This window comes from Triturus cristatus, chromosome 2_1 (assembly GCF_964204655.1).
Source record: "Triturus cristatus chromosome 2_1, aTriCri1.1, whole genome shotgun sequence".
Classification (NCBI taxonomy): Eukaryota; Metazoa; Chordata; class Amphibia; order Caudata; family Salamandridae; genus Triturus; species Triturus cristatus.
Window position 1 is genome coordinate 288,918,353 of NC_140581.1, and position 17,779 is coordinate 288,936,131.

The 17,779-nt window shown below is 50.4% G+C and overlaps 1 protein-coding gene across 4 annotated transcripts in view; it reads right to left on the reverse strand.

Annotated features, from left to right (window-relative positions):
- Positions 1 to 17,779, reverse strand: part of RICTOR (RPTOR independent companion of MTOR complex 2) — a 1,453,900-nt gene that overhangs the window by 83,886 nt on the left and 1,352,235 nt on the right. The window lies entirely within an intron of this gene.

Below are 17,779 nucleotides of genomic sequence, written 5' to 3' on the forward strand. Positions count from 1 at the left end.
GAGTAAATGCTATGTGTAGGAACAGTGAGACATATGGCGATTATTTACGCTCGGTGGAATAGGTCTAGTGGGTGAATAATGAAATATAAACGTGGATTTAAATGTAAAACAAAAAGTGCATCATGGGGATATACGTGAACGGACTCGTGATGAAAGGAAAATGCTCGCGGGTGTACAGCTCCGTGTTAGGGAGTTTTTAAAGTGAAAGACGTGCAAGGAAGACCCGTCGGGATACTATCCAAGGTGTGGGAAGCTAGCAAATCTTATTAAACGACTACTAGGGTGTTAAAGGGCATACCGTAAAACATGCAGATCGTGACGTGTAAAGTATTCTTACCGAGTGCTGAAAAGCCTCATCGCGTCTTCCGTATGTGGTGTTCCGCATCTGGGTTTGTGCGCGAATGGATTTAAATGTTGGGAAGCTGACGTGAGTGACGTGCACCGAGGGGAGTGACCATAAGAGTAGACATGGGACTGTAGTGATGTAAAAACAGTAAACGGACCATGCTGGTGATATTGTTAGATTCAGAGGAGAAAAGACGGCGAGATATAGTTGTTCTGTTAATGTGATAAAGAGTGGGAAAGAAAAAGAAAAAAATGCCTATGTGGGTGTAAGCGTAAATGGTAGGGATGGTAATGCCAAGAGAGAGGTGGTGATATGTCGAAGTCGGAACCTATGGAAACAGAAGCGTCAGTGGTAAAGGATTTAGGGGATGAGTGTAAAGCAAGAATAAAGTATGGTAGTTGATGTGTGGTACATAGTTATTAATGAGTCAATGATCAGTCTGTAAACCGTACAAGACTAGACATACATTAATAATGAAATTTCATAAATACAAGATATAGAATGTGTAATCACAGGTAACATGAAAATTCAGTGCGATCATTTAAACCATCCGGTTTCATTGAATTTAAATAATAAATCCAGTGGTTTTCTCTTTGTAGCATGAAGTTGCGATTGTCTCTCCCTTCTTTTTTTGTGACGATTTCAGGAATGCAAAATTTTAATTGGCTAACATTATGTCCAGCTTCCATGAAGTGTTGAGCGACTGATGATTTGGGAGGCGGAAAGAAGGTGGGCAAAGTGATGGTTTGCCCATTGTGAAATCAGTGACAACCTTAGGCAGGAAGGATGGACGAGTCCTGAGAACTACCTTGTCCGGATGAACAGATAGGAAAGGAGGCTTGGAGAAAAGAGCCTGGAGCTCACTCACTCTTCTGGCGGATGTGATGGCTACCAGGAAAGCAGTTTTAAGCATCAGAAGCCTAAAAGGACAGTTGTCAAGCGGCTCAAAGGGAGCGCACAATAAATAGGTTAAGACTAGATTCAAGTCCCACTAAGGCATAACGAAGGGAATAGGAGGAAAGAGATGAGTTAAGCCTTTCAAGAAGTGATAACCACTGGGGACTTGAAAAGAGAGGGTTGATCTGGAAGCCGAAGGAAGGCAGAGATGGCCGAAAGATAGCCCTTGATAGTGCCCAGCGCAGAGTCCTGCTGGGCTAAAGAAAGAAGAAATAAGAGAACCTCAGAAAGAGGGGCAGAAAGAGAATCCACAGCCTTTGCTGTGCACCATGCCACAAACTTGTTCCACCGGCAGGCGTAGACCGTCTTAGTGGAGGGACGCCTGGCTGCCAAGGTAACATCACAGACTTCAGGAGGCAGGTCAAAAGGCGTTAACTGCCGCCGCTCAATCTCCACACAAGGAGGTGGAGGCTGGACAGGTTCAGGTGGAGGACCGTTCCCTGTTGCTGCGACAGAAGATCCTCCCGAAGATGCAGTCGGATCGGAGGATCGATGGCTATGTTGAGCAGCTCGGGATACCAGACTCTTCGTGCCCAATCCGGAGCCACAAGGATGACTTGGGCCCGGTCGCGCCAGATCTTCTTCAGCACTCTGGGCAGAAGTGGTATAGGCGGAAAGGCATACAATAAACCGCAACTCCACTCGCCACGAAAAGCGTCGTCTAGCGAGTGCCGCCTTGGAAAGTCCATGTGATCCATCATGCACCTGCGGCTGAGTTTGTCTGCCCTGGCATTCAGGGAACCTGCCAGGTGTTGAATCACCAGGGATATGCCCTGATGTTCCAGCCATGTCCAGAGGCGGATGGCCTCCTGACATAGCGTCCATGACCCCACCCCACTCTGTTTGTTGAAGTAACACATGGAGTTGGTGTTGTCCGTGAACACCTGCACTACTCTTCCCAGAACAGAGGGAAGGAATGCTTTAAGTGCAAGAAGAATAGCCGGAAGCTCCAGAAGGTTGATGTGGAGCCCGGACTCCGCCGGACACCAGCAGCCGCTAAACTCAGCCTTTCCCATGTGGCCGCCCCATCCCAGAAGGGATGCGTCTGTCACCACTGTGCGCTCTGGTTGGGGAAGGGAGAGGGATCTGCCGCTGACCCGATTCTGGTTCGTGAGCCACCACTGCAACTGTCGAGCAGTGCCCTCCGAGATCTGGATGCAATAGGACAGATTCCCCCTGATGTTGCGCCCACTTGAACTTCAGGTCCCACTGCAGAGCCTGCATATGGCACCTGGCATGATCGACCAGCAGGATGAAGTAGGCCAGGAGGCCCAGCAGCCTCAGGGTCATTCAGACCGAAACCCGAGAAAGAGGCTGAAAGATCAGAATCATAGCCCGAATATCCCGGACTAGCTGTTCGGGAGGATAAGTCCAAAACCGCGTCATGTCCAGAACCGCTCCGATGAAGAGGAGCTTCTGAGAGAGAATCAGGTTTGACTTTGGCACATAGATGGAGAAACCCAGCAAACGCAGGTGCTCGGCCGTAGTTTGGAGGTGGGAGACAACAGCCAGTCGTCGAGATAGGGGAAGACTGGAACTCCTGATCTGCGCAGATGAGTTGCGACCACCGCCATCACTTTTGTGAACATACGAGGGGCGATGGTAAGGCCGCAGGGGAGCACGGTAAACTGAAAGTGCTCGTGGCCTACAATGAATCGCAGGTAAAGCCGGTGAGCCGGCGGGGATGTGAAAGAAGGCATCCTGCAAGTCGAACGCTACCATCCAGTCTCCAGGGTCGAGGGCAAACAAGACCTGAGCGAGCGTCAACATTTGGAACTTCTCCACGTTCCTGAGATCCAAGATAGGACGCAGACCCTTTTCCTCCTTGGGCACCAGAATGTAATGGGAATAGCAACCACAAACTACTTCTGGGGCAGGAACGCGCTCAATGGCTCCCTTGGCCAAGAGTGCTGAAACTTCTTGTTGGAGAAGGCCCAGGTGATCCTCCGACATGTGGTGGTATTGAGGTTGCATGGCTGGAGCGGTAGTCTCGAAGGGGAGGGAGTAGACCCTTCGGACTATTTGCAAAACCCACCTGTCCAACGTGATGGTGCGCCAGTGATGGAGGTGATGGCGGATCCTGCCGCCCACTGGCGTTTGGTGGGCCTGAAAAGTCAGGCTAGGAGGGTTTGGAGGCTGCTGCAGAGGAGGGGTTGGTGGACTAGCCCGCCCACTGGCCCCCTGAACCACGACGTTGGTTTCCACGTACCCAGCAAGGTTGGGAAGCCTGCTGCTGCCTGTGGCTCTGGGCGGGACGTAGTAGGGCACCCCTTCTGTAGCCATGAAAGGGGCGAAAAGCAGACTGTGCTGGGCGGCTGGAGAGCCCCAAGGACTTGGCCATAGCCCATGAGTACTTGAAACGCTCTACAGCGTTGTCTGCTCTGTCGCCAAAAAAGGGACGGTCATCAAAGGCAATGTCCATCAAGGTGTTCTGGACATCCCCTGAAAAGCCAGTCGATCTCATCCAGGCGTAGACGTTTAAATGGTCCTGCCCAGAGAGTCGGCGGTATCCAGCCCACAACAGATGGTAAACTTTACTGCATCCTTCTCGGCGCGACAGCCTAGGAGAGCACTGCCCGGGCCTCCTCCGGACACTGAGGCAGCACCTGCGCAACCGTATCCCACACACAGAGTGGAGATAATGACCCAAGAGACATGCAATGTTTATCGACCGCAGTCCTAAGCTGGCAGAAGAGAAAATCTTCCCAAGGTGGTCCAGCTTCTTGGATTCCCTTTCCAGTGGAGCGGTAGGGAACGCGCTCTTTGAAGTGGAGGCATGGACCACCAAGCTCTCCAGGGTAGGGTGTTGGGAGAGAAAAGTCGGGTCACCCGGAGGCAGGCGGTGGAGTCGGGCAATCATCCTGTCCACGGGAGCCCCTGTGTTGGGCCTGGACCACATGCCTAAAAGGACGTCGCTGAGGGCCTCATTAAATGGCAGCAGGGGCTCCGAAGAGCTCACAGCGGGTTGAAGCAACTCTGTCAGGAGGTTAGTCCTCACCGCCACCGTATGAACTTCACGGTGTAGAGTCTCGGCTGCCCTACGCAACACCCCTGCGTATGACGCTCCCTCCTCCGTAGCCACGGTAGGAGGAGAAAACGTGCCAAGGTCAGGGGATGTGTCGAGACCACTGGCATCCCCCAGTTCCTCTCTCCAGTTCTGGTCATAACCAAGCTGATCAGTTAAAGGGTCACCTGACCCCTCCCAGTCCTCATCCTCAGGTTGCCAATCTGGCCGAAAAGGGACCCCAAGAGTGAACAGGGGTACAAAAACCCCACTCGGCGCCGGGTCCAAATTGGGATGGGGGCCGGGGTCGACACAGGCCAGGGACACGACCGGTGTCGGTTGTAGCGCCGGTGGAGGTGTAATGAGGTCAACAGGCGCAGATCCGGATCCAGGCATGAATCCAAGGGGGGCCTGCGGCACCGTGGACGGAGCAGAGAGCGGAGAAGGCCTAGACCCCCCGCACCGAGTCCGCGGGGCCCGAAGGCGCACCGGCGGGTTCGGACCGCCCAAAGATGGCATGCATCCCTTCGTAGAATGAACGAAGTTGGGCCGGAGTGTCTCTGGGTTCCGGGAAGGGAGGGAAGCCCGGAGTCCACTCTTAGGGCTCTGCAAGTGGAGCTGCCGGAGGGGCACCGCCCGCATCCCTTGTCGCATCAGCCGACCAATGGGGAGAAGTCGAAGAGCGACGATGCTTCCTCAACTTCTTTTTGTGCTTCGAATTACCCGACCACGAGTGCGAAGACTTCGATGACTTGGACGAGTGGTGGTGGCTCCGCGACCGGTCCCTCGCAACCGGGACCTCGAACGGCGCGGAGCAGACTGCCGGCACTCAAGCAGCTTTCGGGACCGCCCCCCGCAAAGCCTTCGGGTCGTGGTCGCGCTCCAGGCAAAAGAAGCACACGCGGTGCGGATCCGTAACCAACATCAGTCAGGTACAAGAATCGCAGCCCTTGAAACCGGGCATCCCTCGTGCACCAGGAGTTGATGGACTATGACGCCTGGAGGTAATTCTAAGGTAAGGAATCTATAACTAACAAGTTTCTTTCAGATTAATAAAATGATGAGAAACATCACAATGCATTGTAGGGAAAAACCGCCAATAAACAGTCTCGCAGAAGCATACCCTCCTATGAGGTAAAACAGCAAAGGAAATTAATGTTTGGGTAAACGACAAGCAATCTGCAACCACATGAATGTCACTGTAATGGACAACAAGACTGTAACGACATGAAGTTATGGCAATTGACAACATTTCTGTAACAGAGAATGTGCAACCATACACACTAAATATGACCAATTGACTGTAGTATAGTCAAATAGACCCCAAACTAATGGAGAAAAAGTCTCAGGGGGGAAGGAGGACATGACCAATCTCCTCACTGGAAAAGAACCAGGGTGCAAAAGCGTGGATGGATATAGGAGCCCACCACCCAGTTGCGAGAATGTGTGGAGAAGCAACAGATAAAACAGAATAAGACATCCTGACCTGGGAAGGATGTGAAGATGTGAACACACATGAAGACAGAGACCACAGGCATAAAGACCAGTAGGAAGAACCCAACCTCAAAAGGTCCTTGCAGACCGGGGAGGATGGGTGGGCCTTAGGAATCTGTGGCTATACTGCGTCTCTACTAGATACATTGTTACCGAAGGTAAGTAACTCGTTTATCTGATAGAGACATCTAGCCGCAGAGTCTTTCACTTAAAATAGATACCAAAGCTATACACCATTGGAGGAGTGTCTGCGACTGAACCCCACAAAGTTCCAAAGAGAACTAATCCATCAATAAAGATTGACTATTACAGGTGGAAACAGCAAGTGCTGACACTAGACCCATTAAGCTCTGGAAAAGGAGCATGAACAAGAAAAGGCAATGTCACAGCAGTCCGTCACAGGACAGTACGAGACTTTCACCTTCCACGAAGGGACAAAGGGAAAATACAGAAACCAAAACGGCCAGTTCACAAAGAAAGAAAATCCATAAGCTTCTGTAAAAAGAATAAAAAGCAACACTGTGTGCAGGATCCCATGGATCTGCAAACAATAAAAGTCCCACAGAAAGGACAAAACAGCATGACAGAGTCAGAGTATAAAATGAGCATGCACAACAGTGGATGCCAAGAATGACATGTAGAGAGACAGATGTCACCTATGTAGAGTATACTAAACCATGACTACAAGGCGATACAGTATTTGGATAATAGGGATAAACATACGTAGACTGTGTGGACCGTGGAAGCCACATCACACAAATGCAAAAGCCCATGAAATGTAGCATCAACAGCACATATGTGTCGGCAGAAAGACAGAGAACGTATCACTAGGTAGTCATACTGACCAACCATAAACTGAAGTACACTGGTCAAAGGACACCGGCAGAAGCCAGCCACAAACATAAGGCTCGCTCTCAAAATAGAGAGAGAGGAAAAGAAAGGGAGAGAGACAGAATCTGGGGCTAAGAAACCCAAAATACTGCAACAAGGAAAAATATAGCATCAGTGCTCTCCCGGAGTCAGTATACATATTAGGATATGTATACATATCAAAGCGTACATATACATATATAAATACAAACATACATGTGGTTTTTTTTTTTAAGAGAAAGACAAAAGAAAGAGCATGACCAAGACAAATACAGCAGCCGGCACAATAGGTACCTACGGCACTGATGTGAACCACAGCGGGACATAACATATGTCAAAATACAGTAAATCACATACAGATATGTAGTGAAGGAATATGCTACTTACCAGTATGCATCTGTTCTGGGCATGTAGAGCTGCAGATCTATACACTGTGCATAGCTCGCCATCTGGTGTTGGGCCTGGATGTTTGCAGTTTGTTTTTCCTTTTGGAAAGTCTTTGGAAGTCACGAGGTTGGTGACTCCTCCTTTGGTTCGTATTGCGCATGGGCTTCGGCTCCATCCTCAGATTGTTTTTCGCCAGCAGGGAAAGATGGAGCGTAGTAGTAACAGTAAAGAAACCCATGTGTATTGTATCTAAATAAGATAAGACTGGAACGGATACAGGTAGCCGGGGAGGCGGGTGGGCGTGTATAGATCTGCAGCTCTACATGCCAAGAACGGATGCATACTGGTAAGTAGCATATTCCGTTCGAGGCATATGAGCTGCAGATTATACACTGTGCATAGATTATATAGCAGTACCCAACCCTAGCGGCGACCACCGGCATCCGCTGCAGTTGTTTTAAACAGCGTGTTTAGTACAGCTTGGCCCACACTAGCTTGTTGCTTGGTTTGCACATCTACACAGTAATGTTTTGTGAAGGTGTGCGGTGTTGACCATGTCGCTGCTTTGCAGATGTCATCTAGTGGTATGTTCCCTAGGAAAGCCATAGAAGCCCCTATCTTCCTTGTAGAGTGGGCTTTAGGGGGAACAGATAGCGTTCGTTTTGCTTTGTGGTAGCAAATCTGTAAGCATTTTCCAATCCACCTAGCTATCCCTGATTTAGAAATAGGGTTGCCTTTGTGTGGTGGGGAGAAGGAGACAAATAGCTGTTTGGTTTTCCTGAAAGGTTGTGTCCTTTGGATGTAGTAAAGTAAAGCCCTTTTAACATCCAGTGTGTGTAAGGCCCTTTCCGCAACTGTTTGGGGTTGCGAGAAAAAGACTGGTAATTCTACCGACTGGTTTAGATGGAATGGAGAAATGACTTTGGGTAGAAATTTGGGGTTGGTGCGGAGTACAACCTTGTTCTGATGCATCTGGAGAAAAGGTTCCTGTATAGTGAGTGCTTGTATTTCACTAACCCTTCTGAGGGAAGTGATGGCCACTAGAAAAGCTGTTTTCCATGTGAGAAATTGCAGCTCACATTTATGTAATGGTTCGAAAGGGGGTCCCATTAACCGTGTGAGGACTATATTCAAGTTCCAGACAGGTGAGGGTGGTACTCTGGGTGGAATTACTCTTTTGAGGCCTTCCATAAAGGCTTTGATGGCAGGCACTTTGAAAAGTGAGAGGTGCTGCCTGTTCTGTAAATAAGCAGCAATTGCAGCGAGGTGTAACCGAATGGAAGTATATGCTAGGTTACACCTTTGTAAATGGAGTAAATAACATACAATGTGCTGTATGGATACATTTAAAGGATTGATTGTGTTGTTGTGGCAGTAAACAACAAATCTTTTCCACTTTGCTGCATAGCATGCCCTAGTAGTAGGGCGTCTAGCTTCCCTGATAATGTTCATGCAATCAGGGGGAAGGTTAAGGTATCCGAATTCTAGGACCTCAGGAGCCAGATCGCAAGGTTGAGCTGAGCTGGGTCCGGGTGCCTGATCTCTCCATGGTTCTGGGTTAGGAGGCATGGTGAGAGGTGTAGCTTTTGGTGTGGTACTACTGAGAGTTCCAGCAGTGTGGTGTACCACGTTTGTCTGGCCCATGTTGGAGCTACTAGGATCAGAGTTAGGGAATGCTGTTGTAGCTTTCGCACCACTAATGGAATTAGTGGGAGAGGTGGAAAAGCGTATGCAAATTTGTTTGACCAGTTCATCCATATCGCATTGCCTTTGGACAATGGGTGTGGATATCTGGCGGCGAAGCTTGGGCATTTTTTGTTTTCGTGGGTGGCGAATAGGTCTGTGTGTGGATGCCCCCACTCCTGAAAGAACGGGTGAAGAACTTGTGGGTGAAGTTCCCACTCGTGGATCTGCTGTGTCTGCCTGCTGAGCAGATCTGCCACGGTGTTTTGGACTCCTGGGACGTGTTGGGCTAGGAGAAAAATCTTTTGTGGAATTGCCCATCTCCATATGCTCTGTGCTAACTGAGAGAGCTGTGGAGAGTGTGTGCCCCCCTGTTTTTGAATGTAGTACATGGCAGTCATGTTGTCTGTGCAAATGAGGACTGCCTTGCCTGAAACCTGCGTCTGGAAGGATTTTAGGGCGAGGAAGATCGCCAGTAACTCCGGATGGTTGATGTGGAGTAACTTCTGTTGCGGCGTCCATGTGCCTTGTGCTGTGAGATGTAACAAATGAGCTCCCCAACCGGAGAGCGATGCATCTGCTGTTAGGATTATTTGTGGGACCGGATCCAGGAACGGTCGACCTTTGGAAAGGTTTGTGGTGTTCCACCACTGCAGAGAGCGATGGGTGCGACCGTCTACCAACACCAGATCTGTCAGTTGTCCCTGGGCCTGGTTCCACTGGCGCGCTAAGCACTCTTGGAGTGGACGCATTTGGAGTCTTGCATGGGGCACTATAAAGATGCAAGAGGCCATCATCCCTATGAGCTGCATAAACACTCTTGCCAGGAGAGAGTGTTGACATAGGAATTTTTGACGCAGAGCCTGTATTTTTGCAATCCTGGCAGGATTGGGATAGGCTATGGCTTTTGAGGTGTCTATGGTGGCTCCGAGATATTGTTTTGTGTGTGATGGTACCAGGTGGGATTTTTGATGGTTCACCGTGAAACCTAGCTGGTGAAGTAGTTGGACCGTAGCGGCGGTATGGTGCACACACTGTTGGGAGGACGTAGCTTTTATCAGCCAATCGTCCAGATACGGGAAGACGTGAATCTGCTGTCTTCTGAGGTGTGCAGCCACTACTGCCAGGCACTTGGTGAAAACCCTTGGTGCTGTTGTTACCCCGAACGGGAGCACCTTGAACTGGTAGTGTAGTCTGTCCACCACAAATCTGAGGTACTTTCTGTGAGACTGGTGTACTGGGATGTGAAAGTATGCGTCTTTCAAATCCAGAGTGGTGAGAAAATCGTTCTGGGAGAGGAGTGGAAGAACCTGTTGAAGGGTTACCATGTGAAAATTGTCTGAATGTATGTAGGTGTTTAGAGGTCTGAGATCTAGGATAGGTCGTAGAGTCTCGTCTGTCTTTGGAATCAGAAAGTACAGGGAGTAGACCCCTAAATTTTGTTGATTTATGGGGACCTGCTCTATTGCTCCTTTATGCAGGAGGGAGATCACCTCTTGTGTTAGTAGCGCACTATGTTCTTGAGACATAGGGCGGTGCCTGGGTGGAATGTTTGGGGGCGTAGATGTTAATTCTAGGCAATACCCTGACTGAATAATTGGTGTCACCCATTTGTCTGAGGTGATTGTCTCCCAGACGTGAAGGAAATGTTGTATTCTGCCTCCGACCGGAGTGGAATGGTCTGGAGGGAGCGGGGGAAAGTCATTGGGCAGGAGGTGTGGCAGAGCGGGCGGTATTTGTTTTGCCTCTGCCCTTATTATTATTGCCTCTGTATCCGCCTCTTTGATAACCCTTTGTGAAGGTAGATTGAGGAGGGGATTTGTAGGACGTGGATGCACTATCCGAGGAGTAGCCTCTGCCCGTGCCCCGAAAGGAAGAGCGGCGAAAGGAGCGTCTGGGAGTATGTGACTGCAGGGCTCCCATGGACTTCGCCGTGTCTGTATCTTTTTTCATCTTCGAGGGCTTTGTCTACTTTGGGGCCAAATAGATGATCTTGGTCGAATGGGTGGTTTAATATAGAGGCTTGTACCTCCGGTTTAAACCCTGAAACTCTGAGCCAGGCATGGCGACGGAGAAGGACACTGGTGTTTATGGTCCTGGAGGCTGTATCTGCTGCATCTAGGGCACAGCGTATCGAGGTATTAGTTATTGTTTTCCCCTCTTGAATCAGTTCATTAGCCCTAGTCTTGTACTTTTCAGGGAGATGGTGCATGATGGTCTCTAGCTCATTATAATGCGCCTTGTTGTATTGGGCCAACAGTGCTTGCGTATTGGCGATACGCCATATATTGGCAGCTTGTGACGCAGTTCGCTTCCCTGACGCGTCTAGAAGCTTGGACTCTTTGTCAGGTGGGGGTGCTTCGCCTGAGAATTTGAGCGCTTCCTAGCTGTAGATACCACTAGGGAATCCAATGGTGCAGGGCCTTTAATGTAAGAAGGGTCTGTGGGGGCGGCTTTGCATTTCTTCTCTATACGAGGGTTTAGGACCCTGGCCCTGACTGGGTCTTTAAAAACCTCAGGGGCATGTTTAATTACGCCCTTTAACATAGGTAGAATGGCAGTAGACCTATATGTATCGTCAAAGGTGTCTAGGAGAAAATCCTCCTCCACTGGGTCAGTATGTAACTCCACCCCGTGGTAGTGTGCCGACCGTTGTAACAAATGGTGAAAACCCAAGGAATCTTCAGGTGGGGATGGCCTAGATGGGTAAAGGTCATCCTGTGGGACATCTGGGATGTCCGGATTGTTATAATCATCCCATGGGTCTGGAGATCCAGTAGGGGTGGGGTCTTGTGGCACATCTGCTGGATCATAATAAGGGTCTCCCAAATCGTCTGGGACAGGAGACAAGGTGGGGGAACGATGAGGTAGAGTGGGTGGAGGTGGAGAGGGTGGAGGAGGTGGGGAAGGCACCCTGAAAGGAGAGGTAGCAATGTCCTTTCTCTTTGGAGGTGGAGGTGGAGCTGGTTTGTCCAAGTGTCTCTTTTTTGAAGACAATATCAAGTGTCCAGTTTTTGGATCCTTGGTGAGTGTTTTTTGCAGAGGATCCGGTGTGAAAAGTTCCTGCGACACTGGTTGTTTGGTCGGCGCCGAAGGTTTCGGGGCCGACGGCTTTTTAGGCTTATCGAAGCCGTGCTTCTTTGGAACCTCCGATTTTTTGGTCGGTGCCGAAGAAGGCCTCGGTACGGGAGGGTCGGTGCCGAGGGCCTTGTGATGTTTGGTCGGCGCCGGAGGAGCAGGTTTCGACACCGAAGACTTCGGTGCCGGGTTCGGTGTGGAGGTGGAGGCCGATTTTTTCTTCGGTGCCGAAGGGTGTTTCTCGGCACCGGTGGTCGGCTGGCTCGAGCCCGAGCTGCCGGAAGGCTTAATAGGCTTCTTTACCGGGCCCGAAGGTGGGGTGTGAGAAGCAGTGTCCTTGGTCTTGCCTAGGCCCGGAGGCGAAGGTGTGACCGAAGCCTTTTTCGGTATCGGCGTGGGAGGGGGTATTGTACTCACGACCCGCTGCGCCGGGGTGATGTCCTCCACATCTGAGTCGTCGGCCTCGGAAGCGCTGACGAGGTCGTCGTCCTCCTGTTCGACGTCCTGCTGTCCCGGAGCTTCGACGTCGTCCCCGAAGATGTCGACTGGAGCGGAGGTCGAGGAGTGCGCCATGTTGCGTCTAGCCCGTCGATCTCGAATGGTCTTTTTTGAGCGAAAAGACTTGCAGGCGGGACAGTCTCGGGCCTCGTGTTCTGGGGAGACGCAGAGGTTGCACACCTCATGAAGATCGGTGTGGGGAAACTTGGACCCACATCGAGGGCACTTCTTGAAGGGAGTTCTTTCCATCAGCCGAGACCGGAGCCGGAATAGGCCCGAAGGCCGCCGTCGACGACCGGAATCGAAGAAGTGCCGAAGAGAAGATGAGTAAGATGATTTATTGTCTGAAGAAGCTCGATGAGCGAGGATTTTTGCATCGATCGTTGAACCGGGAAGTTCGGAACCGGAGCGCGAAGTATTACATCCGAGCCCGATGGCGGAAAAAAACAATCTGAGGAAGGAGCCAAAGCCCATGCGCAATACGAACCAAAGGAGGAGTCACCAACCTCGTGACTTCCAAAGACTTTCCAAAAGGAAAAACAAACTGCAAACATCCGGGCCCAACACCAGATGGTGAGCTATGCACAGTGTATAATCTGCAGCTCATATGCCTCGAACATATGTATATATAACCATATACGGCTAGTGTAGCAATGACAATGAGCATATCTGAACAGAGAGACTTCTAAGGATAACATCGGCCGAGGCCATGAGTAGATAGACCCGAGCCCCTGCCTGGCAATCAGCAGAGGGAAGACCAAGAGCATTAGCGCTTCACCAGAGACTGAAGAGCAGACAATACCACAAAGATTGGAACGTAGCCAATGCTGTGGCACAAGCTGGACCAGCAGGCCACCCAGAGCCTATGAACGCACCCAGTGTGTACCCACAGACCGTGCCAGAACTGAAAGCGGAACCGAAACTGTTCCGGAAGTGGAACAGAAAAACGTGCACACAAGAGACACAGGCTTATGGCTAAGACAGCCAACATAGGCAGAAAAGGTGGAAACACAGCGAAACGCTTGAAGGCGAGCCAAAGGCAAGAAAATGAAAGTGTGATCAAACCAGGACGAGTCAGTCGTAGCGTAAACCCAACAATACTCTGGAGAAGTCTGCATCCTCAGAGACAGGAGAGAACTACGGACCAACAGTAAAATACAAACATGTAAGCTCTAAAGAGAGCTATGCCACCCTGTGGGTCTTACCAGAGGAGAAGTCCCACAACAGTATGGGGGGACAGAATGAGGGAGAAAACCATATCGCGTTAATCCTACAGCATGAACTATAGGAAAGTTCCCCAGAGGGAAAGAAGATAACACCCCTAAGAGGACCTCGCAGGATCCTCAGTAAGGATCTACACCATCCAGGAAGAACAGTACCTGGGGCATTGCACATACACCACCCAGGAAGAACACCTCCCGTGGCAAGGTAGAATGGCTATTAAATAAGCAACGAATACCCCACATAGGGTATGTCACATCCCTATAAAAAGCAAGGAAACACCTCTTGAGACTAGCTCCTAGACAGAGGAGACAAAAATAAAGGGTAGAAACAGCTGTCTAGCTGTACTGTCTGTCTGGGAAATAACTTGAACCCAGAAACAGACATCAGAGAAAGGCAGTGACAATACTGAAACCAATGCAAAGACAATAAGTCCGCAACAATGGACTGAAAATAATGTAGATTACAGGAAACCCGACATACAATGCTGAGCCGCTGAGTCCGCATGACTGTCAAAAAGATGGGCCCCATCAAAGGGCAAATCTCGGAGACTCTACTGAACATTCTCAGGAAAACTGCCCATCACGCAGCCAAGCATGGCGACGCAGAGCAACTGACCTGGCCGTAGCCTGACCCACAGAGTCAGTGGTGTCCATAGCTGATCGAATCGAAAATTTTGCTAGCTCACGACCATCGTGGGGTATCCGAGTGAGGGCAGCCTGAGGGCCTTGCGGAAGAGTGAGAAGGAGGCGCTCAACCGAGTGCCAGAGGGCAAAAGTAGCCAGTGCAAACACGCAGGACGTGTCAAGGACCGAAGGCCCGAGCTCGCAGACGCAAACATTTGTCTACCACATGTCTCCTACCAGCAAGACTCCCTAGTGGGTGGAAGTATCAGAGGAGAGCACGACGGAGGCTAAGCTAAGGCTGCCTGGACGTCAAGCACGTGAGCCCTAGCGTGTAGAGCCAGACAGACAGGGTCATCTGGAGCCGGGCGATGACGATGTGCGATACCACGTTCCACAGGGTTCCCCGAGGAGGGCCTCGACCAGGTCCCAGGAAGAATGTCATACAACAACGCACCAAAAGGCAGCAAGGGCTCGTCATCCATGTTGCCCTGGTGAAGCAGATCCAACAAGGGATCGGAAGGCAGAGAGACAGAAGGAGGCTGGAACAGTTGTATGTCAGCAGCTTTGCAAACAACTTGTGCAAACGCTGCACTAGCCTCCGTGGCCATTCTAGGTGGCAACAGCAGATCATAATTAGAGAACGGTTGCAGGCTAACATGTCCACCAAAGGCCACAGGCTCTGCAGCCCGATGAGGGCCATGCAATTTCTCCACATCAACATGTTCCGAAGAACATGTAAGCAACACTGGGGGGGAAGGGATGAAACCCTAGCGGCCTCGTCCACCATCAGCAAGGGCGAAGGAAAGGGCGTCTCTGGCAGCGAACGACATTGAGACGGTGCCGCATCGACAAAGGCCGAAGGAGACTCCATTGACCGGTGTCTGGACGGCGTCGACCCGACATCCACTGTGATGGAAGACTGCGGTGTGGGACGGCATCAACTAGCCGCAGCAGACGCCATCGCAGGGAGCCCCACAGGACTGTGCCCTGACACCAAAGGTGGACTGCAGCTCCACGTTTGAATGGGAAGCCCCACCGAGCCGCATCCAGATGTCGCTGCATCTCTGGAACCGTCAGGTTACTCGACTGGCGTCGATCCAAAGATGGCCTGCAAAGCCTGGTAATAGGCTTCCACCTGGGTCCTAGTCACCCCACCCCCAGGAAATGGGGGGTCGACTGCTGCGAGGTCGTGTCTTGTAAAGACCGGGAGCAGTGGCCACCGACGTCATGACTACGTGAGGCCGACTGCTTTCGTGACTTCTTCTTGTGCTTACCTGAGGAAGGCGACCGACTGCCTCAGGAACGACTACACGACCTGCCCTGAACAGGAGCCTCAGCTCGAGATTGAGAACAGCGACGCATTAACCCAGAATGGGAAATCCGGACAGACAACAATTTCATCCTACGTTCCCGCAGGGACTTTGGCTTCGGCTTCCGACAGGCGTCGCACTCCACAGAGTCGTGGTGCTCACCAAGCACCACATACAAATCGCATGCTGATCAATCGCCAACATCTGCCGCGTACAGGTCTAACACAACAAGGCATCGGAACATTGTTCCCAGATGGCGGAAAAAGCATTATTAAGGCCAAAGAAACAGGCCAGAGGAACCGCTTCTCCCGGATCCGCGCTGTAGGTGCGGAAAAGAAGAAAACTGAAGTCAGCGCGCCGGGAAAGACTTATATGGCTCCACTGACGTCATATTCGTGAACGACGTCAGGGCGGAGCCATGCGACACCATCCCCAGGCACGCAGAGATACTGCTGAAAAATCTTCGGATCAATTCTAGCGCCGGGAGGATATTCTATGTTAAGGAATCTGCGGCTAGATGTCTCTATCAGATAAAACATTCAATACAGCATCTAACTATGTCAAAAAAATAAATCAAGAAAAATAGGCGCATCCTCCACTCCAATGGGTTGAGTCTAAAGAGTCCCCTTTTTAGGTCCCGCTGAGTCAGCGCGCATGCGCTGCTCGGAGAGACTTTAGTAGGTGAGTTTTTAAAGTGCTGCTGGCTGGCGACAAGCTTGCGTTCACGAGAGCGTGCACACGCGAACCGCCAGCCTTCAGCGCAGCATATTTTAATGTACTCATCTGGAGAACTGTGTGTAGTTCTAGATGGCACACATGGGGCATCATGACCAGTCATGTGAAATACATCTCCAGAACGATAAAGAGAGACTGGAGGCCGACAACAAAAACAAGAAAACCATAAGACCATTAAAGAGGTATTCATACGCCAAAAGGAAATAAATAAGACAGGAAAGTACAATGCTTGCAAGCAAGGGCGTCAAAGAATAACATAGGACACTATGAGGCTCAGTGATGTGCAGATGTAACAGCACTAAAGGTCCGCATGGTTATGACATGAACATGATTCAGAATGATTCAGACAATAAAGAGGAAGAATAAAGTCGTAAACTACTTTTGGTATACTTATCAAGCGAAGGCAGGAAACGGGAAGACGTTATGGGGCAACTTACTCTTCTCCTCTACACACTGTGCTACACCCATTTCACTTCCCCACTCTTTAAACACTACCTCGCCGCTCCAGTGACAACGCCCATTACCTTCTAGTACACCCACACTGCTTGAGATACTGCTCACTTCTCATGCCCTCTCGTACTGCAGCTCCATTCTCGTCTTTTCTCTCCACTCCTCATTCTAATGCCTTCACGAGTCCCGGCACCTATTATGTCATCAACTCGGTGCTAACCCTTTACATGTCCCTATCATGAATTCTGCCACCTCGCCCCACCCAACCACACACACACACACAACCACAAACACACACATACACACCCACACACACAACCACCCAACCACACACACAACCACACACACACACAAACACAACCCCACATAACCACACACTCAATCCCACACACACACAACCACACACACACCCACAACCAACCACACACACACAACCAACCACAACTAACCACATACACACAACCAACCACACACACACACACACACAACCAACCACACCCACAACCAAACACAACCACAACCAAACACATCCAACCACACAAAACCACACCCACACAACCGACCACAACTAACCACACCCACACACAACCGACCACAACTAACCACACACACACAACCAACCACACACACACTCAACCACACATACACTCACCACATACACAACCCCCACAACCCTCCACACACGCACACAACCACAACCACACACACAACCAACCACACACAACCACAAACACACACAACCAACCACACACACACACACAACCAACCACACCCAACCACACACACACAACCAACCACACACAACCACACCCACAACCACACACACAACCACAACCACACTTACAAAGGGAAGAGACAACTGCAGCAGGACCTTCGGCTCAATCAGGACAGCAGAACCACCGGAAAAGGAACCCCTCAGCATGACCTGGGCAGCAAGAAGTTGTCACTGGAGACATCGTGATCCTATGAACAATAGTGTCATCAATGATCTAATCCAAACTATAAACTGTGACAAATAACATCCCTATATATTGCAGTACCACAAAAACAGCAACAAGCATTGGCATAACCAATAGGTCTCGCCTTTGGGACCTTAGAAGTGTTTTGCCATGCAACAATT